The sequence below is a fragment of the Hypanus sabinus genome, chromosome 15 (assembly GCF_030144855.1).
Source record: "Hypanus sabinus isolate sHypSab1 chromosome 15, sHypSab1.hap1, whole genome shotgun sequence".
NCBI lineage: Eukaryota > Metazoa > Chordata > Chondrichthyes > Myliobatiformes > Dasyatidae > Hypanus > Hypanus sabinus.
In genome coordinates, this window is record NC_082720.1 from 7,911,951 (window position 1) to 7,938,086 (window position 26,136).

At 42.5% G+C, this 26,136-nt stretch overlaps 1 protein-coding gene and 1 non-coding gene across 3 annotated transcripts in view; both read left to right on the forward strand.

Moving 5' to 3' along the window:
- LOC132405289 (serine/threonine-protein phosphatase 2A 55 kDa regulatory subunit B beta isoform) overlaps window positions 1–26,136 on the forward strand; it is a 778,563-nt gene that overhangs the window by 491,161 nt on the left and 261,266 nt on the right. The gene's annotated exons all lie outside the window — the stretch shown is intronic.
- LOC132405753 (U4 spliceosomal RNA) lies at window positions 14,691–14,830 on the forward strand. The gene has a single exon (XR_009515957.1). It is a non-coding gene; the product is annotated as a U4 spliceosomal RNA (small nuclear RNA).

The window sequence follows — 26,136 nt, forward strand, 5'->3', positions numbered from 1 at the left end:
ATTGAGTTTGTACTCTTGATGGCAGCTTTCACTGAACTTTCATTGTCAGCCGCTTAAAAAATCACCATCGGTGGAAGCTTTAGTTCGGATGCTGTGCAGCTCAGAACACAAGTAAAATGTGTTCTCTCATGGCCACTTGTTTTCAGTGTGATGGAAGAGTCACCTTTTTTATTAACAGTCCGAGTGAGAGGCAGGTCAAACGTCAAAGGTACTTCATCCATATTTATGATACCATCTGGCCCAATGGAATTCTCCGCTATCTTTGTTTGAGTGAATGTGCGGAAGTTAGCAAGTTTTTCCTTGTGGTGTCGGGAGGGAGCTGCTGACACAGAGTCGTGTGTACCCTGACGGACAGGCCTTTTCGTCTCATAAATCTAAAACACCACGATGGCCCACCTCTAAAATCTTCGATTTTCATTTTGGTGGAGATTGCTTTAGCCTTCAGTCTGATCTGCACGGTGGAAACACCACGGCCGCCTGCTCTCTGTGTGTTAACCCAGTCTTCAAGAAAGTTTTCAAGTTCAGGCCATCTGCTATGATTACCTCTGAAAGCTTTTGTCGTCTTTTTGCATTGACTCAGTTCTTCACGCTGGCGTCTCCACCGTCTCAACATCGATTCATTTATGCCAAGATTATGTGCAGCAGCTCGATTTCCTTCTTCAACCGCCAGATTGATCGCCTTTAACTTAAAAGCTGCATCATATGCTTTTCTTCGAGTGTTTTCCATGTTGATGAGGGTGAGTACAAATGACTGATTTACAATAATTTAATTGTGGAAGTGCGCTTGATTTATCATACAATTTCATTGGACCTCTGTGAACTACTCATCTATTTTATTGGTCTACTGTTACGAGGCAAAATGTTTTTGGCGTCATGAAAAAAAAACATGCATTAGCCGCACTGTAGTATAGGCCGCAGTGTTGCCACAGTGTTCAAAGCGTGGGAAAAAAGTAGCGGCTTATAGTCCAGAATTTACGGTAATATACTGTACAGGCACAGATAAAATAATGGGTGCAGGTACAGGAATTAACTTATACAGAACAGTTGAGCACTTCCGCTTCTAAAGTGAGATGTTTGATATACCTTCAGGCAAACTTACATGTCTGCAAGTGTAGGGTTGTCAGGATCATCAACATCTTCATCTTGAAAAATGAGTGAAGCAACAGGAACTGGTGCTGAAACTGGCGCAACAGTTTCTTCAAAAACTGTTAATGTTGGTGGCAGCACATCTGGGGTGAGCAGAAGCAGAAATCGGAGAAAGGAGGTATTCTATACATCACATTTCATGCAAACACCAGGCAGCTGGTGATTCAGTGCTGGGTTCTTCCATCTTCACTCGCAGTTACTGAGGGAATCCTCGTTAGTTTCTTTTCCTCCGCTTAGTAATATGCTTAAATTCAGCGGGTCGCCACGTTTGATCTGAGGTCATAGGCAGAAGGGAACGGAGCACTGGCTGGGCGACTCCAGAGGGCAGTGCGCCCTCTCACTAGCAGGCAGGTGAGAAGTCGGACCAACCCAGCGCGTGCCAGCTCCCCCGCCAATGGTGGGTGAGGTGGGCAGGTGCAGGGTGGCCGCGCCTCACACAAATGATATTAATAGATGCAGGAAAACAAGCAGGAATCACCTGTCTGTGCTTACAAGAGTGTGCCAACACGTGAACAGATCTAGTGCAACCAAAACAATGCACAGCAGATTGGTACGGTGGCCGGGGAAATTTGAAACTACAGTTGTGCGGAAAACTTGAAATCAGTGCTGGATTATCGAAGGAACCAGATTACAGGTAGTCAGATTAGTGAAGGTCGATTGTACAACAGAGAAGGTGCTCAAAAAGCTAAAAAACCTGCAGGTACATCAGTCACCTGGACCAGATAAACTGCACCTAGGGTTCTGAAAGAGGTAATAGTAGAGATTGTAGAAGCATTTGTAATGATCTTTCAAAAATCATTGGACTCTGGCATGGTTCCAGAAAAATAGAAAATTGGAAATGTCAGTCCACTCTTTAAGAAGGGAGGGAGGCAGCAGAAAGGAATTATAGACCAGTTGGTCTGGCCTCTGTGGTTGGGAAGATATTGGAGTCAATTACTGAGGGTGACGTTATAGAGTACTTGATGACACAGGACAAGAAAGAACAAAGTCAGCAGGGTTTCCTCGAGGGAAAATCTTCCCTGATGAACCTGTCGAAATTCTTTGAGGAGATTATAAGTAGGATAGATAAAGGAGATGCAGTGGATGTTGCATATTGGGATTTTCGGAAGACCTTTGACAAGGTGCCACACGTGAGGCTGCTTACCATGTTAAGAGCCTGTGGAAAGTTATTAGCATGGTTAGAGCATTGGCTGATTGGCAAGAGGCAGTGAGTGGGAATAAAAGGCTGCCAGTAACTAATGGTGTTCCTTAGCAGTCAGTTCTAAGTCAACTTAGAAGTTGGGACCGCTTCTTTTTATGCTGTATATCAATGATTCAAATGATGGAATAGATTGCCTTGTTGCCAAGTTTGCAGACAATATGAAGATCGGTGGAGAGGCAGGTTGTGTTGAGGAAACAGGAAGGGTGCAAAAGGACGTAGACAAATTTAGAAAATGGACAAGAAAGTGGCAAATGCAAAGCAATGTTGGAAAATGCCTGGTCATGCTCTTTGGTAGAAGAAATAACTGTGTAGACTATTTTCTAAATGGGGAGAAAATCTAAAGATCTGAGATGCAAAGGGACTTGGGAGTCCCTGTGCAGAACATCCTAAAGGTTAACTTCCAGGTTGAGTTGGTAGAGAGGAAGGCAAATGCAATGTTAGCATTTATTTAAAGAGGTCTGGATATTGTATGTTCTTACATCATCCTTGTAGTCAGAACGTTTATAAATGTAAGGAAATGTCTTTTTGTGTTTTGGTCAGTCCTTCCACTCTACAGCCTATAAAATTTGTTGACCTGGAAACAGCCACCTCTCCTTGTTCGATGTGGTTTATCTCTGCTGGATATAGTTATCCTTTCAGCCTTGTAGCACCAATACATTCTGCCATCAGTGACAAAAATTTCAACATAATATCACTCCTTCCAGCCAATTCCTAAGCAAACACTTCCAGAACATTAAACAGATTAGTGAAGGGAGACAGAGTCCAGTGAGAATTGTATGTTTGTGAAGCAAATTGTATGAAAATTCAGTAACAAATATGGGCTTTGAGTTGTTTAAGTTGTCTATGATTAAATGAGCAATCTCCTTCTGTTTACTTTGGAATGACCCAGTCTGACTCCATAGGTAGGCAATCAGAGACATTTTGGAGTTGAGAATTTGATGATGATGATAGGAAATGAGAAATTGTAGACTTTGATATATTGCACTGAATTTCCCAGTAGTACAGGAAACATGCATGGATACATACAGAGTTTATCCGGAATTTACTGGATATTTGTACAAACAGAATTGCATTCCATTTGTGTCATTTATGGTGGCTTTTTCTGTGTGGATCCAGGTTTTGGTTTGGCTAATACACTCAATGCCCACATTATTAGGTACCTCCTAAACCTAATAAAGTGGCCACTGAGCACGTGTTCGTGGTCTCCTGTAGCCCATTCATTTAAGGTTTAACCTGTTGTGCATTCAGAAATGGTCTTCTACACACCACTGTTGTAACATGTGGCTATTTGAGTTAACTTCACTATCAGCTTGAACCATTCTGGCCATTCTCCTCTGACCTCTCTCATTAACAAGACATTTTTGCCCACAGAACTGCTGCTCACTGGATGCTTTTTAGTTTTTTTGCACCATTCTCTGTAAAATCTGTGGAGACTTGCGTGTGAAAGACCCAGAAGGTTAACAGTTTCTAAGGTACTCAAGCTACCCTCTCTGGCACCAACAATCATTCCACAGTCAGTCACTTATGTCACATTTCTTCCTGATTCTGATGTTTGGTCAGAACAACAACTGAACCTCTTGATCATGTCTGCATTCTGTAATACATTGTTGCCATGTGAATGGTTAATTAGATGCTTGCATTAATGAGCAAATGTCCTAATAAAATAGTCACTGAGTTTAAGTTGGCATCAAACTGGTATGAGGTCATCGAGTTATTGCACTTCAGGCTGAAGAAGCAGTTAACTGTAAACAACCAAGCATTTCTCATTATCATCTCAGGGGTCTAACCAATGAGCGGATTGTGTTGACTTTGAGTGATGCAATCTGTGGGGCAACAAACACAGATTGGCAGAGTAGCATAGGCATTTGTGTGATGGGATAGGAATACTGTAAAGGAGAGGGAATAATAGAAGGGTGCCAAAACATGAGCAAACTTCATTTAGCTAGCCTTGAATTAAGAATTATAAATTGTGTTATAAATTTTAGGAGCACGAGCAGGCGGTCCAGCCCTTTGAGCCTGCTTTGCCATTCATCAAGATCATGGTGGATCTTCATCAACTCCACATCCTTTGATCCTCTCCAGTTTCTGTTGCTGTTGAACTCAGTGTCTGCACCACCACGGCTTTTCAAGGTAGAGAATTCCAAATGTTCACAGGCTCTGCATGAAGAAATTTCTCTCCTAAATGGTCTACTCATTCTGAAATTCTGTCTGCCACACTCCAGCCATGGGAAACATTTACCCTATTTGATTTTCTGAGATTGCTTCTCATTTATGTAAACTCCAGCAAATTCACACCTCACCTGCTCAGCCTCTTCTGATGCAGCAAATCCATCATCCTCGAACTAGCCTGGTAAACCTTTCTTGCACACATTGTAAACAACTGGGCAAGTGCACAGAACACAGAGGACAATAGCATTCTGCTGACTTTCTCTCTCACATAGGGCTGGAGAATCCAGACCATGAGATTCCTTTTCTGTTTTTCGGATTATAAAACGTTGCTGGAATTGAAACAGATTACCAAGATTAGGGAGAATGCACGCGATATTAAAGAGCCATTCAATGAGCAATGGAACTTAGGAGCAGAAGAAGATTTTGAGTTAGTCAAGTGAAAAACTGCACTGTTGCAGCCTCAGAGTAATGGTGTGTTGCCGGAATCCTTAATACCCCATCTGTGTTGTTGATTGTTCCAATCTACAATTCCTTCATTACCCTCCTGTGGAGTTACCAGGCATTTAGACGTGCTGTATAGCTGACAGAGTGTAATTAACAATTATGGTTTTATTTTAAAAGTTAATGGTGTCAAATCATGAGCAAATAGCTCTCTGCTGCCCCTCACATGCATGCCTGACTTGTGTACAATGATGAGGAATTTGTAATAACTTACCAACAGCACTACTTGACCAAGATGTCAAGTTGAATGGTTTCTAGGCAATCAATCCAGTTCCAACTCCTTTACATCAATTTTAGAAGCTGTAGCTGGATGCACTTCTCACAGATGTAGTTGTCAGGGACACTGGAGGGTCTCCCTGCGTTCCAACATCCTGCAAGAAAAACATTCAACCATCCTACCTGACGTCTCTACTATCCTAGCTGAGCAGATACAAGGAAAGGAAGGAAAAACACTTGAGCTTTTATTGTTGTGATTTCTGACTGAAGCCTGTCCTCACAGAAGCTTCAAAGAGCTAAAACCTCAAGATCACCACTCTGACTCTGTCCACTCAGATGATGGTCACTGTGCTTGCCCCTGTCTTTGCTCATGTTAATCAATCCCAAATGCCAAGTGGTCATTAGTCAACACACTTTTATGCTCTAGTGACCCACTGCTGACTTTTGAATTTGTGTAGCGGACCTGATTGAAGTCCCCTTCTCTCAAAACTTCTGATGCCCAAATAGGCCACTGTGACATCCAGAATGTGCACAGAGTGTAATACAATATGACTAAGGTCATGTCTGGAGAGGTAGAAAGTCAGAAACCTGGTCACAGTCCATTTGGTGTGTGAAGATGATGGTTGGAAATTAGAAAATACAGAGAGATTGAGAAGATCTTCTAGAGTCAGGATGTAGGAGTTGAGGAATTACTTGCTGGTGGAAGAGAGGCCCGGTGCAGGTCTTATGGAAAGGTAAAGTTACTTTTGTTTGTGTGTCAGGGATCGAAGCCTTAATAGCAGATGTTTGTCCAGAAATCAGGTTAGAAGCTGGACTGCCATGTATGGAATGAATGGTAGGAGTGATGGCAATGAAGAGAAGGCTCTGTGAGGAGCACAGCCAAATTAAATATACTGAAGGGGACCTCCCTCAGTGCTGGGCTGGGATCGGTCTCATCAGGCCTCCTATAATTCAGGCTGCTACAGAGGGAGTGGTGGTGGAAAAATATGGTTTTTCCAAGAGCAGTCACTAGTGGACCCTCCCTGGAGGTGGGTTGGAATCCAAACCTGATGGTCCAGGAACATTGTTGGAACATTGAAATTGGAACTGAGCCAAAATTGGGGAATGCAGGGCTCTTGAAAGTGATAGGGCTAGAAGAGGTCATAGGAATATGGTAGCAATATTCTTGAACCATGAATGAGAGTGGGGCAGTGAGCCTCGGGATAATGAATGACCAAATCGTGATCCTAATGAGCGAAATGCCATGCAGGATAATCGGAATGGTTGCAGAGTTTTATATGAATGGAGCACTGTATAGAAAACAAAGGAAGGAGTTGCAGAGAGTATGTTACGAAACTTCAGCAGAAATAAGCTTTGACAGTGTTGTGTGGAATAAAAAGTAATGTGATGTCATTTGATAACAGCAATAATGAAATGACATTTCATTTTCCATACTACATGTTAGGTTTAACTGAAATCCTGCTAAAAGTATTATTATCTTCTCAGGCCACAGATCTCTCAGTGGGTGAGCGTCTGGGGAGCAGTGACCACCACTCCCTGGCCTTTAACATTATCATGGAAAAGGATAGAATCAGAGAGATCAGGAAATTTTTTAATTGGAGAAGGGCAAATTATGAGGCTATAAGGCTAGAACTTGAGGGTGTGAATTGGGATGATGCTTTTGCAGGGAAATGTACTATGGACATGTGGTCAATGCTTAGGGATCTCTTTCAGGATGTTAGATAAATTTGTCCCGGTGACAAAGATAAAGTATGGTAGAGTGAAGGGATCAAGGGTGCCAAGTGAGTTGGAGAATCTAGTCAGATGGAAGAAGGCAGCATGCATGAGGTTTAGGAAGCAAGGATCAGATGAGTCTATTGAGGAATATAGAGTAGCAAGAAAGGAGCTGAAGAAGGGGCTGAGGAGAGCAAGAAGGGGGCATGAGAAGGCCTTGGTGAGTAGGGTAAAGGAAAACCCCAAGGCATTCTTCAATTATGTGAAGAACAAAAGGTTAACAGGAGTGAAGATAGGACCGATTAGAGATAAAGGTGGGAAGATGTGCCTGGAGGCTGTGGAAGTGAGTGAGGTCCTCAATGAATACTTTTCTTTGTTAATCACCAATCAGAGGAAACTTGATGACGGTGAGGACAATACCAGTGAGGTTGATGTTCTGGAACATGTTGATATTAAGGGAGAAGAGGTGTTGGAATTGTTAAAATACATTAGGACGGATAAGTCCCGGGGCCTGATGGAATATTCCCCAGGCTGCTCCACGAAGCGAGGGAAGAGATTGCTGAGCCTCTGGCTAGGATCTTTATGTCCTCATTGTCCATGGGAATGGTATCGGAGGATTGGAGGGAGGCAAATGTTGTTCCCTTTTTCAAAAAAGGTAGTAGGGATAGTCCGGGTAATTATAGACCAGTGAGCCTTGTGTCTATGGTGGGAAAGCTGTTGGAAAAGATTCTTAGAGATAGAATCTATGGGCATTTAGAGAATCATGGTCTGATCAGGGACAGTCAGCATGGCTTTGTGAAGGGCAGATCATGTCTAACAAGCCTGAGAGAGTTCTTTGAGGAGGTGACCAGGTATATAGATGAGGGTAGTGTAGTGGATGTGATCTACATGGATTTTAGTAAGGCATTTGACAAGGTTCCACACGGTAGGCTTATTCAGAAAGTCAGAAGGCATGGGATCCAGGGAAGTTTGGCGAAGTGGATTCAGAATTGGCTTACCTACAGAAAGCAAAGGGTCGTGGTGGAGGGAGTACAAGGATCAGTTCTGGGACCTCTACTTTTCGTGATTTTTATTAATGACCTGGATGTGGGGGTAGAAGGGTGGATTAGCAAGTTTGCAGACGACACAAAGATTGGTGGTGTTGTGGATAGTGTTGAGGATTGTCAAAGATTGCAGAGAGACATTGATAGGATGCAGAAGTTGGCTGAGATGTGGCAGATGGAGTTCAACCCGGAGAAGTGTGAGGTGGTACACCTTGGAAGGACAAACTCCAAGGCAGAGTACAAAGTAAATGGCAGGATACTTGGTAGTGTGGAGGGGCAGAGGGATCTGGGGGTACATGTCCACAGATCTCTGAAAGTTGCCTCACATGTATATAGGGTCATTAAAAAAGCTTATGGAGTGTTAGCTTTCATAAGTCGAGGGATAGAGTTTAAGAGTCATGGGGTAATGATGCAGCTCTATAAAACTCTGGTGAGCCCACACTTGGAGTACTGTGTCCAGTTCTGGTTGCCTCACTATAGGAAGGATGTGGAAGCATTGGAAAGGGCACAGAGGAGATTTACCAGGATGCTGCCTGGTTTTGAGAGTATGCATTATGATCAGAGATTAAGGGAGTTAGGGCTTTACTCTCTGGAGAGGAGGAGGATGAGAGGAGTCATGATAGAGGTGTACAAGATATTAAGAGGAATAGATAGAGTGGACAGCCAGTGCCTCTTCCCCAGCGCACCACTGCTGAATACAAGAGGACATGGCTTTAAGGTAAGGGGAGGGAAGTTCAAGGGGGATAGTAGAGGACGGTTTTTTGCTCAGAGAGTGGTTGGTGCGTGGAATGCACTGCCTGAGTTAGAGGTGGAGGCAGATACATTAGTGAAGTTTAAGAGACTACTAGACAGGTATATGGAGGAATTTAAAGTGGAGGGTTATATGGGAGGTAGGGTTTAAGGTCAGCACAACTTTGTGGGCCAAATGGCCTGTACTGTGCTGTATTGTTCTTTGGTTGTTTTAAACTGATTATGGCAGTGAAATAATGGCTGGTTGTTAATCCCAAAACACTTGCCAACTCAGTCTATGATTTGAAAATAAACCACTTGTCAGATCAACCATTTTGCACTATGATCTATGAGCCCAGCTTTGTCACGTCCCTGATACATTTTTTTCTGTGTCTGATAGTTTTGCCGTGATAGGATTAACTTTTCAACTCCATCTTTCTCCATTTATGTGTGTAACCTTTGATGCTTTTGTTTCTTCAGTTGTGTATGGATTTCTTAAGTTGAAACTGTGATTAATTGTAAAGTGATAGTTTGTCAAATATTCAATAATTCTCTGATATGGCAGTTGGTAACTGTTGCAAGGACAATTACTTCTAAATTCTAGAGACAGTTAGTTTTGTCAGATTATGATATAAATCACTTTGTTTCAATGTCTTTCCAATGTCAACCATAAGTGATGCTATTAAAATGCAGGATGACATCCAATGTCACTTGTAGAGGGTAAAAGAGAGATTTTTAAACTGTAATAAATATAATTGACTGTTCTGTTGTATATCTTACTGTACATACTATTTATTATGCATTGCCCATTCAGATGGAGACATAACATAAAGATTTTTACATATATATATATAATGTCAGAAATAAAGTCAATTCAATTATTAATAAACAAGAGAAATGCTGAAATTGCTGGAAATCCAAAGCAACACACACAAAATGCTGAAGGAACTCAACAGGTCAGCCATCAGCTCTGGAAATGAATAAACTGTCGATGTTTTGGGCCAAGACCCTTCATCAGGACTGGGAAGGAAGGAAGAAGATGCTGAGTGAAAAGGTTGGGGAGGGGAGGAGGAGGAGGACTAGCTAGAAGGGGTTAGCTGAAGCCATGTGGATGGAAAAGGTAAAGAGCTGGAGAAGAAGGAATCTGATGGGATATGGGAGTGAAGGAGAAAAGGAAGAAGGAGGGGCATGGGGGGGGGGGTTAGTGAGGAGAAGAGGTAAGAAGCCAGAGTGGGTAATAAAAGAAGAGGGAAGGGGTGGGCTGCAGTGCTGTGTTCAAAATGGTAGGTGACAGCCATATTTCCATTATGCATAGTATACAATCCCTGATGTCTCTCTAGTACTGCAATCTTACTCTGAGGTCTGCAGCGTTATTTTCCAGAGACTATATGTTCACCAGCAGGATAGTCAGGATTTTAATCATACCTGTAGACTGGCTCATCTTCCCCACTTCCATTCTCTTAAATGGAAACTGCACTTGCAACTTGAGTCTGCAGTCTAGGATCCACTGCTATTGAGTATCAATAGATTTTTTTAGAAACTTATTAAAATGTTGTTGCTTACTGAAGTACCTGTGGCTGTTACTGTGGATTTCACCTGCCATCCTAAACAGGAGTATTTGATGATTTTCATTGGAGCTGCACGCAAAAAGTTGCCACCTATTGCCTCCATCTTCTGGATGGAAGATGAGCAAAATGTAATTGGTTTTCAAATCCATTCTAGTTCAGTTAGGGAAAACATAAATTGGATTGGAGGAAGTGGTGTGGTAAATCTTTGCTCTGTCTTCTGAGACTGTGAATTAAATATAATCATAATATGCCTTTGATTTTTGGTTTCAATGAGGAGTATGACTTCTCTAAAGTAATTACTTCTGGATAAATAGATCAGTATCTTCACAAGACCAAACTAAAGTCGACCAATATGAATCACCCCGACCCTTGACATCATTTAGTTTGATACAAAGATAATAGTCTGAATGATGTTATCATATGTCCATGCTCATTTATGATTTACAGTTGTAGGTGGTCAGTGTGAGATTAACAAGCAGTAATGGATGAAGACTGAAGAACAAAATGGTTGACCATTTTTGGTTTAGAAAAAATTAAAACCATAATAGTCTTACAGCATAGAAACAGGCCCTTCTGCCTAACTTGTCCATGCTGACTGTGTTGCCCAGCAAGCTATTCCCATCTGACCATATCTGGCCGATAGGCCAATGAACCACTCCTATCTATGTACTTATCTAAATGGCTTTTAGACATTGCTAATGTGCCCACCTATTCTGGCAGTTCATTGCAAATATGCACCACCCTTTGTGAGAACAAAATGCCCTTGATGTCCCTTTGGTATCTCTTGCCTTTGTATCTAAGCCCATGCCCCCTTTGTTTTAGCACTTTCTCCCTTGAAAGATGACTATGTGCTTTCACACTGTTTATATGCCTCATGATCTTGTTTCTATCAGGCCACCCCTCAATCCTCCATTCCAAATCCTTGTTTATGCAACTTTTCCCTGTAGCTCAGGAACCGAAGAAAGCTTAAAATCCATTTTAAAACAGCAAAAAAAAAACTAAAAGCCACAGGGAAATATTGCTCTGCATTTCCATTATGACAGTATGCTTTATTTTCCTTCTGCGTCTGTACTTATGCTGAAAATCACCCCCCCCCACCTTAACAACTGAGGACTTGAAAGCCCACCTAGCCCAGTTGTTTTCTCCAACTAAAAGTGATTTTGATGTATTTCATCAACAGCAGAGAGCAGTGTTTGTCATGTCACCATCACAGGTCAAGGTCCTTAATAATCCCAGATAGTTTGGTGATTTCTGAATGACATATCATCCATCTTGGTACTCAGTGTTTGACCTGATGGCACAAAATCATTATCTTTTCAGACTGCAGCCAAGGGCAGTGTTTCAGTCCCAGGAGAGATTGGGACAGGAGCCCTGTGCAGCTTGTTGAAGGTCAAAAGTGTCCAGCCTCCAATGTACCTACATCTCAAAAAGGACCCCCATCACCCAGGACATCTCCTCTTTACATTGTTATCATCAAAGAGGAGGTGCAGGAGCACTGGAACCTCAAGACACACGCTTCTTCCCCTCTGTCATCAGATTTCTGAATGGACAAAACTTATTTATATTCAAATGTTATAACATTTGCCAGCGATATTAAACCTGATTCTGATTCTAAAGTTATGAGAAAGGGTTTTTTATGCTGTCTTCCAAGCTCTGCAGTTAATTTCAAACTTTCTGTCAAAGCTCTCAGTCCCAAATATAGGAGATAAAGTTCCAAATTTTCTGTCTGACATGGAGTCTGAACTCTGATCACTGACTGGTTCCAGCTACTAGCAACGGTCTCTGGGTTGAGTGTTCTGTTGTGTAATCTGCTACTGGCTCATTTTATTCCCATACGAAGGATTTAAGAGGCTGTCGGTCTCCCCTTTCACTATGAAATGGATGATACCTTGCTTGTTAGTGAGAGAGAGAGAGAGCCCGTGGTATGTCACACTATTGGGTAAACAATAGTTTTTGTTGACTACAGATCATGATCTCTCTTTGGATGCCTTGTGATTGCTTGGTGGGTGTTGGATGTTACTGCATTTTGCTGAAACGGGAAAGGGGGAGGGGGAGGGGGAGGCTGTTGATGCTTCCTGCTGCTTACATGGGGGAGGGAGGCTTTCGGGTTCTAATGTTTTTCTGTTGTTAATTCTTTTGGGGTTCTTCTGTTTTTGTGGATAGCTACAAAGATAAGTATTTCAGGTTGTATCCAGTCGGCCCTCTTTATCCGTAAGTGATTGGTTCCGGGACCCCTCGCGGATACCAAAAAAACGCGGAAGCTGAAGTCCCTTATTCCGCCTGTCTCAATGCGGTGGACCTTGGGACCCAGCAGAACCCCAGACCTTATTTAACCTGTCTCAGTGCGGTGAACATTAGGACCCAGCGGCAGATCTCTCAATCCGCAGTGTTTCACAATCACGATTGAAAATAAAGTGGAAATAATAAACCGATCAGAAAAAGCTGAAATGCCATCGGTCATTGTAAAAGCGTTAGGTTACGTCGGTCAATGATCAGAACAATTTTAAAGGATAAAGTGAGAAAGGCTTTGCCCCGATGAAAGCTACAATTATTACTAAGCAATGCAGTGGCTTAATTATTAGGTTTTGGGGTTTTGAGTTTTTGATCCTCCACATCAACCTGGCACGGATGAAGAGCGCACCCAAAAACGGTCTGTCACTGGATTGAACTCGGGAACTTCCATTCCCGAGCCCGGCACTGAAACATACGTTCTTAAGTGTTTTATATGCATAGAAAGGTAAAATATATACAATGTACTAAGACAAACGTTTGACTAACTGACGCTAAATAATACCGGATGTACCTGTTCTGATTTACTTAGTAAGAGAACTTCAGATTGTTTTTCGATCTCGATCCATGATAACCCACGCACATCTTCCGTATACTTTAAATCATCGCTAGATTATTTATAATACCTAATACAATGTAAATGCTCTGTAAAATAGTTGTTATACTGCACTGAATAATGACGAGAAAAAAAGGTCTGTACATGCTCGCACAACAGGTTCTGGAAGAGCACTTCCAGGTTTTCTCGATTTGCGATTGGTTGAATTCGCGGATGCGGAACTCGCGGATAAGGAGGGCCGACTGTACTGTATACATTATATGATAATTAATGGAACCATTCGAATCTCCTGTTCCTGTTTTCATGTAATAGACTTGCAAGGCAGAATACCCTTCTCAGAGGCACCGGAATGTACCTGGAATAAAATGTTCTATCTATACTGATTAGTTTACACTGAGTGTCCCTGTTTTGGCCAGTGCCACCAGGAGAGCTATTGGTTTAGAGGCTAAGGCAGCTTTCACGGCTAGTTTAAACTGATATTTTTACCCCCTCTCTCTGGTTTGGAAAAACTAACCAAATAACTTCCTTCTCCAATCATTAAAGACACCACAGGCCTAAGACAATGAGAAAATTGGTGGTTGGTCCATTGTAGTGTTCTTAACAAGCAAACTAGCCGAGTCCAGCTATTTTTATTGTTTCACAAATGACTTTGTCTTGTCCATACTGAACCAGCTGCCACCACTGGGCTATAAACATAGCCGGAGCAGTGTGCGCCTTGCTGAAGGACACACACACTGCCTTGGCTGAGGCTTGAACTGACAACCTTCAGATCGCCAGCCCAAAGCCTTAACCACTTAGCCACATGCCAACACGCTTTTGTGTATGTGCCTCCATGAATGTAGAGAATCTATTCCAGGCAAATTATAATTGTGATGGGATTTTGTCTCGGGCACGACCTGTTTACCTACGTCAAATGCATAAGGCGACAGTCTGTTTTATTCTGTAACCAGAAAGCGCAGTTTGATGGGCTGAAGGCCTATTCCCATGCTGTCTGACTCTATAACTCTTAATATTTTAAAGGGAGTATAGCCCAGAAACAGGCCAAATGAATGTGTGCCAGTGTTTGTGCTCTATATGTGCCTTTCACTTGTTGATAGGATTTACTAACCCTGAACTGAGGAGCTGGTTAGGAGTCAAGCATATGGATTGGTTTGATGTCACATACAGATATCCCGCCTCTCCCAGAAGTTCCGGGTGTCTCCCGCATATTGATAGCGGCTCCCTGATGCCCACAAATTATATACAATATCCCAGAAATTGATTTTTCTTAGAGTGAGAGCGAGCGTGCGCGCCATGGCAGAGTGTTCCAAAAAAAAAAGCAAATATAAAACATACTTCACCCCAGACTACACTAAAGTGTACCCTTGCCCAATAGGAATCAAAAATAATGACAGTGTTACTTGTTGCACTGTTTGCAACAGTGACTTTTCTATTGACCATGGTGGGTTAAATCACTGCTGAGGTGAGTTTAACAGGTGTCATTCATTTATTAGCATAGCTAACATTATTTAAGCTAGCTGCTAAGGAGCTACTGTATTGCAGACATCCCACCCCTCCCGGAAGTTGTGCAGTAGCAGTATCGTAGCCGATGAGGTTTACTCGAGGCGCGATTATTGCTTATTGAAAACTTTCCCGAGAATCTCCCGCAAACTGATGGTGCTACCTCCCTGAAATGAGTTTTTGCAGGCTGGGATGTCTGCACATATATCAGACTGGATAAAGATGACAGATTTTCCCACCTGAAGGACATTAGTGAACAAATTCAGTTATTCCATATTTACCATTTTTAAGGCTGATTTTATTTTGTAACATTTCAAATTCATTTAATTATTTGCATTTAAATTCCTAGCTGCCATGGTGGGATTTGAACTCTATGTGTCGAGATCATTATATTACCATGTTCCTCCAGCCACCCCTCCTAATATCCTGGCAATTTTTACTCTTCCCATGTGTTTATCTAGCTGCTGCTAAATGCACACGAAAACAAGAGGGCCATTGGAAACACTTGGGAGAGGACTGCAGAATGTTTCAAGCACCACCTATTAGTAATTCATTACACTGGGGGTTGTGTGTATTAAACTCTATTTCAGATGTATTAGCTTTGTTTGATTGCAGTGTTCATCCCATCCGGCTGCCACTTCTTCACATATTATTATGCATCAGATCTGTTGCTTTTCTTCATTGCCTTGAGGTTAAAAAAACACTCTTTGTGTAATACATCACCAGAAGAGATCAGCTTTGTTTCCTTTCACTGATCTGTCCTTTGCAACCACGGGAAATAAATATCTCGAACATCTTCACCTGGAAGCTGTGTTGTCAAGGTCAGCTTTCAAAGGGTTAACTGGAATTGATTGGCACAACAGAGTTGATACCAGTATTTTATGTAGTGGAAAACTGGTGAGTGTGACTTACTAAAGAGGCCTGTCAATTTTATCATCCATGCAACTGAAGAAAATAAACAGGAGCAATGTTAGAGGTGCACATTGCTGATACAGTGGCCAATAGCATCAGTCAATGAATGTTTTATTGTAAACATCTTTAATTTGAATAAGAACAGAGAGTCAATGCATAATTTATTGTAAATAACTTTTTATTATATAAGGACTCAGTTTTAACAGATGTTTTTTCTATGTAAATAAATTTGTAATATATCTGAATAAAGTATTTTTGGAAGAAAAATTCTGATTTATTTACACAAGTTATATATTTACATGTCGGTTGCTTGTCTCTGGAGGCAGGAAGGACTGCTGTGTAAGGTACTTCCCTGCCAATGTTACAAATGAGCGCAAAAGCTCTTGCCAGTTTTATAGGCATGAGTGGGTGCACCATTGTATTCTGACCGTATGAGTACCAGGCTTCTTTCAGCTGAAGTTGGCGAGAGATAGGCCTTGGACTTGAGTACATGGGTGACACAGTGATGCAGCTGGTAGAACTGCTTGTCCACAATTCCAGCAACCCAGATTCAATTCTGACCTCAAGTGCTCTGTGTGTGGAGCTCACATGTTCTTCCTGTGACGATTTGTTTCTCCCCAGGGTTTCTGGAAATACAATTGGCCAGTTAATTATCCAGTGTGTGTGTTGGTGTATGGTAGAATTTGGGATGGATTGATGGGAATGTGGGGGTAAGAATAAAGAGATTTAAGTAGGATTGGTGTAAATATCATTGTTTGATGGTTAGTGTGGAGTAGGTCACAAATCTCTGCTGGCACTAATGCAGCTCTGAGGAAAGGCTGAACTGTCAAGGTCTGTCTTTTATGAGATGTTCAGGTGATGTTCTATCTGGCTTCTCAGGTAAAGAACAAATATCCTCATCATTATTAAGAAAAAAGGTTCTACTTTAATTGTAATAGTGGAGCTCAGTATGTCCTTCTTAACCTAGCTAAACATGTACAGATATACATTTATTACTGAACTCTGAAAAGTCACAATGACTTGTTGATGTCTGGTATTTTCTAAATGGTTGATGTTTTTGTAACACTCATCCCAGTGAATCTGCCGCAATGTCCCGGATTCCTTTGCTATCTCTGATTTACTTCATACTTCAACGTGATCCTGGTCCCTTATTCAGCAACATCAAGCAGTTTACTTCGCGTACATACATCCATGCAAACAAATACTGATAGAATGGCAAAGAAAATGATTAAATCAATGATCATTTGAGGCCAGCCATTGTTGGTCTGTTCAAAGAGTACAATGTTGAGGGGAAAGGACCTGATAATGGAGGGCTCAATGTGAAAAGAGTATCATGGGAAATGACATTGGAATCAAATGTGGATGAGGATGATTTGAGGGAGAAGAAAGCTGATGAGTTTTAAACCTTGCTCCTTTGGAGGGATTGCAATCTCATTGGCAGCTACTAAAGCTATTCTCCTTTTCATCATTGTGTCAAACCTGACTAAGGGGTTGGTGAAGCTAGTATCCTGGATGAAAGAGAAGAGCTGTCACAGTGAACAAATTTATATGTTCAAAGCCCAAGTATTTCTTGAGTTAGCAAAATCAAGACCTGTAATTATTACCCATCACTATTTCATAGAACATTAGAACCATAGAACACTACAGCTCAATACAGGCCCTTCAGCCCTCCATGTTGTGCTGACCCATATAATCCTTTTTTTAAAAAGTACTAATCCCACACTACCCCATAACCCTCTATTTTTCTTTCATCAATGTGCCTGTCCAAGAGGCTCTTAAATACCCCTAATGTTTTAGCCTCCACCACCATCCCTGGCAAGTCATTCCAGGCACTCACAACCCTCTGTGTAAAAAAACTTACCCCTGATGTCTCCCCTAAACCTCCCTCCCTTAATTTTGTACATATGCCCTCTGGTGTTTGCTATTGGTGCCCTGGGAAACAGGTACTGACTATCCACCCTATCTATGCCTCTAATAATCTTGTAGACCTCTATCAAGTCCCCTCTCATTCTTCTATGCTCCAAAGAGAAAAGTCCCAGCTCTGCTAACCTTACTTCATATGACTTGTTCTCCAAACCAGGCAACATCCTGGTAAATCTCCTCTGCACCCTGTCCATAGCTTCTACATCCTTCCTACAATGAGGTGACCAGAATTGAACACAATACTCTAAGTGCAGTCTCACCAGAGATTTGTAGAGTTGCAACATGACCTCTCTACTCTGGAACTCGACATAGAACATAGAACGTTTCCATGAAAGGTAGTAGTGAACTTTCTACATTGGAACTTCCACAGTGCTGATAGATTAGCAATACCAATTTCAATATCTGTGGTGGATTGGGAGAGGAAAGAAGTGTTGAGAATGCCATCTGGATGTTTCAATTTACTTGTAAACGTCTCAAATAATATCCTTCAAAAATAACAATGCTGTCAGATGGGAAGGTTACAGGTATTGTGCTGGTTATATATAACATCAGCTGTGTACATTTCATATTGTTATCTAGATAAGGATTTCCACTGTAATCATTAAATAGGGACCATTTGAACTGCAGAAGTGTAGCTAATCATTTGCTATGAGGTTCAGGAGCATGCAAGTAGTGTGGACAGTCTGCTAGATTAAACTGATCCACTCAGACAGACTGAAGTCAGAAGCTGAAATTGAGGAAGAACCATACACTGCAGAGATGTGCCGAGTCGTTTCAGGAAGAATGGCTTTAAGTTACGCCAGTTAACTCCCTTTGAGTAAAGATACAATGGGAGTATTGCAGACACATGCTTGATACACTCATGTAATCATAGAAGTACACAGCATATTTGACAGGCTCTTCGATCCATCAAATCCATGCCAACTATTGAACGTCCAATCCCATACTAACACAGTGTATTCTCATGATATTCTTGTTGTTTCTCTCAGATTCTCTGTGTAGGTCAGTGGCAAAAGGGTGTTGATGTGGGAGAGTTTAAGTTGCAGGGGCACAGGAGAATAAGAATTCATTGGAACTGTTTTGATCTGCTTAGAGCTGAAACACTTTCTCTTAATTAGCAAGCTCCATACATTCCTTTATTTGAATTATTTGCCAATTCCTCCCTTCAAAAGGCTCTGTGATCTTGTTTCATATTTGTTCCTACCTGTGGCAAAGGATTTTGTGCTTTAGCAATTCTAAAGAAATAATTTCCTCAGTTATCACATCTTCCCCATTGGTGTCATGTTCACCTAGAACAGGCATGGGCAAACTACGGCCCGGGGGCCATATGCTTTTCAATCCGGCCCGCAGAACTTGATGAAATTATATTAATAAACCTTGTTAACGTTTTCTCCCCGCAATTCTGGCTTTTTCCCAATAGATGATGCACTCTATATACATTGACCTTTGTTGAGGTGCAGCGTATTACTCCACATTTGCGCTTTACTCTTTGTTCGGCTCGACCTATTTGTGTGAACAGGCGTTCAGCGTCATGAACATCAACAAAGCCAGCCACAGATCCAAGTTATCTGACCAACACCTCAGATCCATCCTGAGAATCGCCACAACAAAACTAAATCCAGACTTTGATGCGCTGGCTAAAAAGGGAGACCAACAACACTGTTCCCACTGAAATTAAAAATAAGTTTCTTCGTTGTGTTATGTAAAAAAAACTGCATTTGAAAATATTTTTTTCAATTAGCCTTACATGTTGCATGTCATTTCTGTTAAGTGATGGACATGAGTAGTGCTCAGGTGCACGTACATTCTCAAAATAAAAAATGCGCTCCAGATCAAATAACGCGCTCCGCATACTGGCGCGCTGTCAGTGTTCTGTCTTTGTGCTGGTCGTTGTTGAGTTTTGGCACAGGGGACAATTGAATAAGAAGGAGCAGGACAAGTAGACCTGCATCTCCTACCGTTTTTGAAATAAAGATAGTCAGGAGGAGAGTGATGATGATAATATCTTGAAGGATAACAGAAATAAAGGACAACAGAAAATAATAACTGTTACTATTAAAAAAAGCTGTATTTTATTCATTTAATTTTCAGTGTTTTAAAAGTCATTTCAATAAATAGCTAAATACCATGGGACTTCAAAGACAGATATTTTGTTGTAATGCATTTGTTCATTCTCAATTGAAATTAAAGCACATGTTTTCTACATATCCCATGATATTTTATTTTCTCTTATGAGGTGTATTACCAAAACACTCCGTCCATCTGCTCCTGGTCCGGCCCCCCCTGTCAAATTTTAGAACCCTTTGTGGCCCACAAGTCAAAAAGTTTGCCCACCCCTGACCTAGAATGTGCAATTAAAACCAGTGAGTGTCTCACTGCTTGTGTCTGTAATCATTCTGGGCTAGCCCTGTGAAATAATTTCCTTCAGTGTTTGGCAGATTTTTATTATATCGACTTTGGGTAGCTGTGCTCCGCAGAGAAACCAGTGCTGGATTGACCTATGGGTGGGAAGTTATCGGACACAATCTTCCAGCAAGAATGGAGGTCAAAGGAGAAAATCCATCATCTGTGTTTAAAATTGGCTTTGCAATCTGATCCATGTGAATTGTTTTGGAAGATTTAACTTTTTAAAATGTTTTAAGTGAAATCCTTGGAAATGTTGACTGTTCATTGTTTTGTGTGTTTGTGTGTGTGTGTGTATGCACTTAATTCGTTACAGTCATTACCCAGAAACACTTCCACTGTCAGTGAGTGGACTGAAAGCTCTATATAGCTGTGCCAGTGCTCTACTTTGCCTCAGAAATTCCATTCAGTAAATTGAATTGAAGGCCTTCTGTGAGGTATTATCATTCTTGTGCAACTGTAAACAAAATATCAGATACTACCTTGGTGAAGTATTGGTAACCATTCATCAATCACCATCCAATCTGAAGTAATTTAGGAGCTTTAATTTAAAAATAAATTTACAAACTTCAATTGTTTCAACTGGGTATAACATAGCCTCCAATAGCTAACCACTGAAGCCTCTTTGATATTGTTCTGATTTAATTTAAACCTCCCTGCATTCAGACATATCTCTCTTTTGTTATCCCTGGATTGACTCTACAAGCCCACCTGCTGTTTTTACTTTATCATTTCTATGGCTCAATTTCACAGCAATTTAACTTCAACACTGAGGTCACTCGTAGCCTTACTAATCAAGTGGTGGAAAGGTAGATGAAGGGGGAAACAGCTTTTTAAAATATTAGGCTCCTTAAGTGTTTTCTTCAAGGTCCCAATGTTCAAAAATATAAGAGAGTGCATTCATATCATATTTAAGATAATGATATAATGAGGGATAACCAGCAATATTATAATATTCAACATTACAATGGTGAGGCACTGGGTTTTCTTCTCCCTTCTCTTGAACTTACTATCTGCTTCTCATTCATCACAGAAATGTCAGAAGTAGAGGTGGGGGAGGTGGAGTGTCAATTCATCTTCACCCTCTGTGCCAGAATGCAAAGGGATGAATCTTGTTCCTTTTGTAAAGCAATTACCCTGGAATTTTTTCCTGTAGTGCGAAGTTGTATTGCAGCTATGTAAAGCCTTTGGTTAGGTCACACTTGGAACATGGTGGGATCACTGGAAGGATGTTGAAGTCTTAGAAAAGGTGCAGAAGAGGTTTACCAGGATGATGCTGGATCAGAGGGCAAGAAATACTTTGAGGTACACCGTTACCCCTGCTCGTCAATATCTAATCAACCAATCATGAAGCGGCGTTCAATGCATAAAAGCATGCAGATATGGTCAAGAGGTACAGTTGTTGTTCAGACCAAATACAGTCGGCCCTCCTTATCCGCGAGTTCCACATGCGCAAATTTAACCAACCGCGAATCGAGACAACCCGGAAGTGGTCTTCCAGTACTTGTATGGTGCTGTATAGTATAGCACTTAGAGCATGTACAGACCTTTTTTTCTTGTCAATATTCCCTAAACAATGTAGTATAACAACTGTTTTACATTGTATTAGGTATTATAAATAATCTAGATGATTTAAAGTATATGGGAGAATGTGCGTAGTGTCAGAAACACACTGAGTCTCAGCAATTTGCAGAACGGTAAACTTTATTTTTCGAGTCTGCAGAGTCGGACCCAACCAGCTCCTGCTAGATTGAGTGCCGAATTACACTTTGCACAGTTTTTTATACCCTACTTGTTTACAATTTTGTGAGTTGCACCCATGTGAGGTGCAGACATTCTTCCTTAATCTCATTACAAAATTACAAATGTGACTACCCTTTGGCCCACTTATCAGCCTCAGCGCATTAACACCGTTATTGTTCAATCGTTAAGCATGTCTTCCCGTTACCTGTATCGCTTCTTTAATCAGCAAGCTATTGTTTCATCCTGATTTTGCAAATTGGTTTATACGTTGCCCTGCAAGTTGCTTTGCACGTTCTTTCTGTGTCAGCACATTCTAAATGGACTCCTTAAGAATCATTTCTCTCAATCTACCCTTTTTCTTTTTAGAATGTGCTATCAGTTGGGCTTTTGCCACGGGTTTACATAGGCTTCTTCCTCTAGCTCTATTTCCCTTTGTAGGAGTACCTGAACAGGATCAGCTGGGGCCCCTGGTTGCATGACTTGTCTTGCCACCCAAGCTACTAGCTCCCGCAAGAAGGGGATCAGACATGGTAGCAGAAGGAGGACCATCAATCCCCCTCCTATAACCCCTAGAGCGGTTCGCCACCAGCCTCCTTTCAACCATCCGTCCAGCCAGTCCCAATACCCCAGCGGCTTCCAGGTCTGTACCGGCACGTGGGCCAGTTTCCTTATTTTATCTGATATTTTTTTTTGAACCACCTTTCCGTTGTCATCTATCTTTAAGCAGCAGTTGGTTAGATTAAACTTTCCACATACTCCTCCTTTTTGTTGTAGTCATAACATTTCTCGTTTACATGCGAGTGTGATACAAAGGACCCTGGAAAAACCGTCATGCCCACCCTTACCATCGTCCTGCACTTATCACATCCCCCTTCAGCGCTTCTCAACAATAGCAGTATATACATTACAGTCCCAAAGTTCATTCTGTCCGTCTTTTGAGCTTTAGCACCATCGGGTCTTCTCCCTGGACGCAAGTCCATTCTGCACCTTCTTCGGGCTTTACAGGTCCCTTGATTCTCGCGGCGTGGGTCCACCCTTTTTCTTTTGTCCTTACTGCGGCTTCGGTGGTCAGTAGCACCTGGAATGGGCCTTCCCACTGCGGCTGTAACTTCTCTGGCTTCCAAGTCTTAATCAGGACCCAGTCACCGGGCTGAGTTCGGTGGAGTGCGAAGTCCAGAGGTGGAGTTTGTGCGAGTAACCCCTTCCTGCGCAATTCTGCAAAAGAACGAGACAGTGCCTGTAAATAGTCCCTTACAAAGACATCTCCCCCTTGCAGGGAAGGATAGCCCTCCACCTTGTTCCAATATGGAAGGCCAAACAACATTTCATAAGGGGATACTCCTATATCTTTTCGAGGAGCCGTGCGGATTCTTAGTAGGGCCAGGGGTAGACACTTGGTCCAGGGTAGCTTGGTTTCCATCATTAGTTTTGTCAATTGCGTCTTCAAAGTACTGTTCATCCTCTCAACTCTTCCTGAGCTCTGAGGGTGCCAGGGGGTGTGCAGCTTCCACTGGATTCCTAAGGCGTCACAGATTAGCTGGTGTGTTTTTGAGGCAAAGTGTGTTCCCCTATCTGAATCAATAGACCCCATTATTCCATATCTTGGGACTATATTTTCTAATAGGATCCGTGCCACTGTAGGGGCGTCCGCTTCAGTGGTTGGGAATGCTTCCACCCACCGAGTGAAGTGATCCACAATTACTAACAGGTACTTCCATCTCTGAACTTGTGGTAGTTCCGTAAAGTCTATTTGGATCCGATGGGACGGTCGGTCGGCTAGTGTTTGTCCCCCCTTATGGGTGGCACGCATCATTTTCTTGTTTACCTTTTGGCAGGTGTAACAGCCCCACACCTCCTGTTGAGCTAGTGTGAATATCCCTTTACAAACATAGTCCCTTAGGATAGTGTCGCACATAGCTTGCACTCCCCAATGGCTTTGTTGGTGTAGTTGTTGCAGTATATGACGAGTTACTTCCTTATTCAGTACTTGCCGTCCGTCGGGGGTCTTCCACTCGCCTTCTGATGTTTGTCGGGCTCCCCTATTGATTCCCCGTATAAGAACTGTGCCGGGTTACAACTATTGTTCCTTTCAAAGCTTACATCATCCCCGACCATCAGAATGGTTTCGTATTTCAGTATGCGAGAGTCCGTCAACCACCGCTGAGCTTTTTGGGCTAAGAGGGTGCTAACGGAGTGCTGGGTATACACCGTCATTCTTCCCCCCAAAGGTTAATTTCCGTGCTTCTTCTACTAGTACGGCTGCTACCGCTACGGCTTGTATGCACGTCGGCCATCCCCGGGATACCGGGTCTAACATTTTTGATAAAAAGGCCACAGGTTGCCGCTTTCCTTTTTCTTGGGTTAGTACTCCTAACGCAGTTCCTTCATTGTTTGTTGCATACAGCTGAAAGGGCTTTTCCAGTGCTGGCAGTGTTAATACCGGGGCCCGAATTAGTTGCCCTTTTATTTTCCTGAACTTCTGTTCTTCTTCTTCGGTCCAGCTGATTATTCCCCGGTCTTCCTTTGCCAATTTGTCGTACATAAACTTCACCAGGGGGGTATAATTCTCTATCCAAATCCGGCAATAGCCCACTAAGCCCAGAAATTGTCTTATTTCCTTCTTTGTCCTGGGAAGCGGTATTTTAGTTATTCCCGCTATTCTTTCTGGGGTTATTTGGCGGTGCCCTTTACTGACTCTGTGTCCGAGATATGTTATTTCCTTCTCGACAAATTGCAGTTTCTTCTTGGACACCCGCAATCCTTTTTCTCCTAGGTAATTCAGGAGTCTTATAGTATCGTCTCGCACTACCTCCTCTGCTGGTCCCGATAGTAGTAGGTCATCGACATACTGTAATAGTTGGTTCTTTTCGGTACAATGGAATCCAGCCAATACTTGCTCCAGTACCTGTTCGAATAGGTTTGGGGACTCCGTGAACCCTTGGGGCAAGACGGTCCACCGGAGTTGCTTCTTCCGCCCAGTGAATGGATTTTCCCATTCAAATGCGAACATATCTCGGCTACCTTCCTCCAACGGGCAACTCCAAAAGGCATCTTTTAGATCTATCACACTGAACCATTCATGTTCAGGAGGTATTTTGCTCATTAATGTATAGGGGTTAGGCACTACCGGGTATCGTGTTTGGACTACCGCATTTAAGCCTCTCAGATCTTGAACCATTCGATACGTGCCGTCGGGCTTTCGGACCGGTAGGATGGGGGTGTTAAAGGGTGACATACATTCTTCCAGGAGTCCATCTGATACTAATGTCTCAATTACAGGTTGTAATCCCCTCCTCCCTTCCATGGCAATGGGATATTGCCGTCTTCTCTCTTCTGCTTGTTTGTCCCACTGTGGGTCGTTTACTGGAAATTTCTGGTCCCCCGGTAACTCATTCGGCTGTTCCCTTCCCCAAACTGATATTGCAGCTTGTCGTATCATTTGCCTCTCTTGTGCAGAAAATAGCGTTCCCATAATCGCATGCATTTCTTCCCAAGTGTAAACATTAGGTCCTAAGAATTGATCCAACTGTTCTGCCAGTCCCATTGGATCTTCTAATAAAGTTTTCATATCTTTCTTAAATCCTCGTACTTCGGTACTTGTCAGAGGGACGTTTACAAATCCTGTTCCTCCCCGTTCTCCTCCCATTGGAACCTCTCGAAGGGGACACAGCTGTACCTCTTCCTTTTTTAATTCATCTTTCTTTTTCTTATCTGCTCCTGTCACACTCCTTGTTTCGATCCTTGCTTTTGCTTTTTCCCTAACATCCCTCTCTTCCCTCTCCGGGTCTATTTCTTCTGTTTTTTCACTTTCTTCACGTTCTTCCTCTGCTCCCGCAAGGGGCGCAGAAGGCTGGACATAGGGAGGGGGTAAATGATCGAGTGGGTCCCACTTCCGCTCCCCTTTAATGCCCAATTTAAAACTCTTTGTTGTTACTCCTGGCCAGGGAGCCCAACAAAAAGCATAAGCAATTTCTTCCGGTTTTACATTTGGTTTTGAATTAACGTAAATGTTTAAGGCTTGTCGTACCCAATCCTCCTTAGACCCAAGCCGCGGCCACCAGACCGCAGGTTTTTCTATCGGCTGTTTCGACCAAATTAAACAGTACTGTATCATTTTTTTCTTTTGTTTCCCTTTTAGTCTTCCACATCCCCAATTCTCAAACATTCTACCGAGGGGGCTATCAGGAGGAACCCCCGGGTATGGTCCCGGTCTCTCCGTTTCCTCTTTCTTTTTAGAGCCACCCCCTCCCATCTTATTCCGCTCTTACTTAATCAGGAGGACCCCCGGGTAGCGATCCCGGTCTTCTCCGTCCTTACTTATTCCCGCACCTTTCTACTATAATAGTAGGCACTTACCCGGTGCGTCCTGGGGACTTCCAGTACCAGGTACTGTCCCCTTCTCCCCGTTTACCGCTCTGCGCTGTCCGGATATCACTCGCTCAAGCCGCGTTGGAGCGACGAGCAAGGAGTCAGGGACCGCCAAACTCGGCGGGGTGCACCGTCTCCGATGTCCTTCCTCGTGTC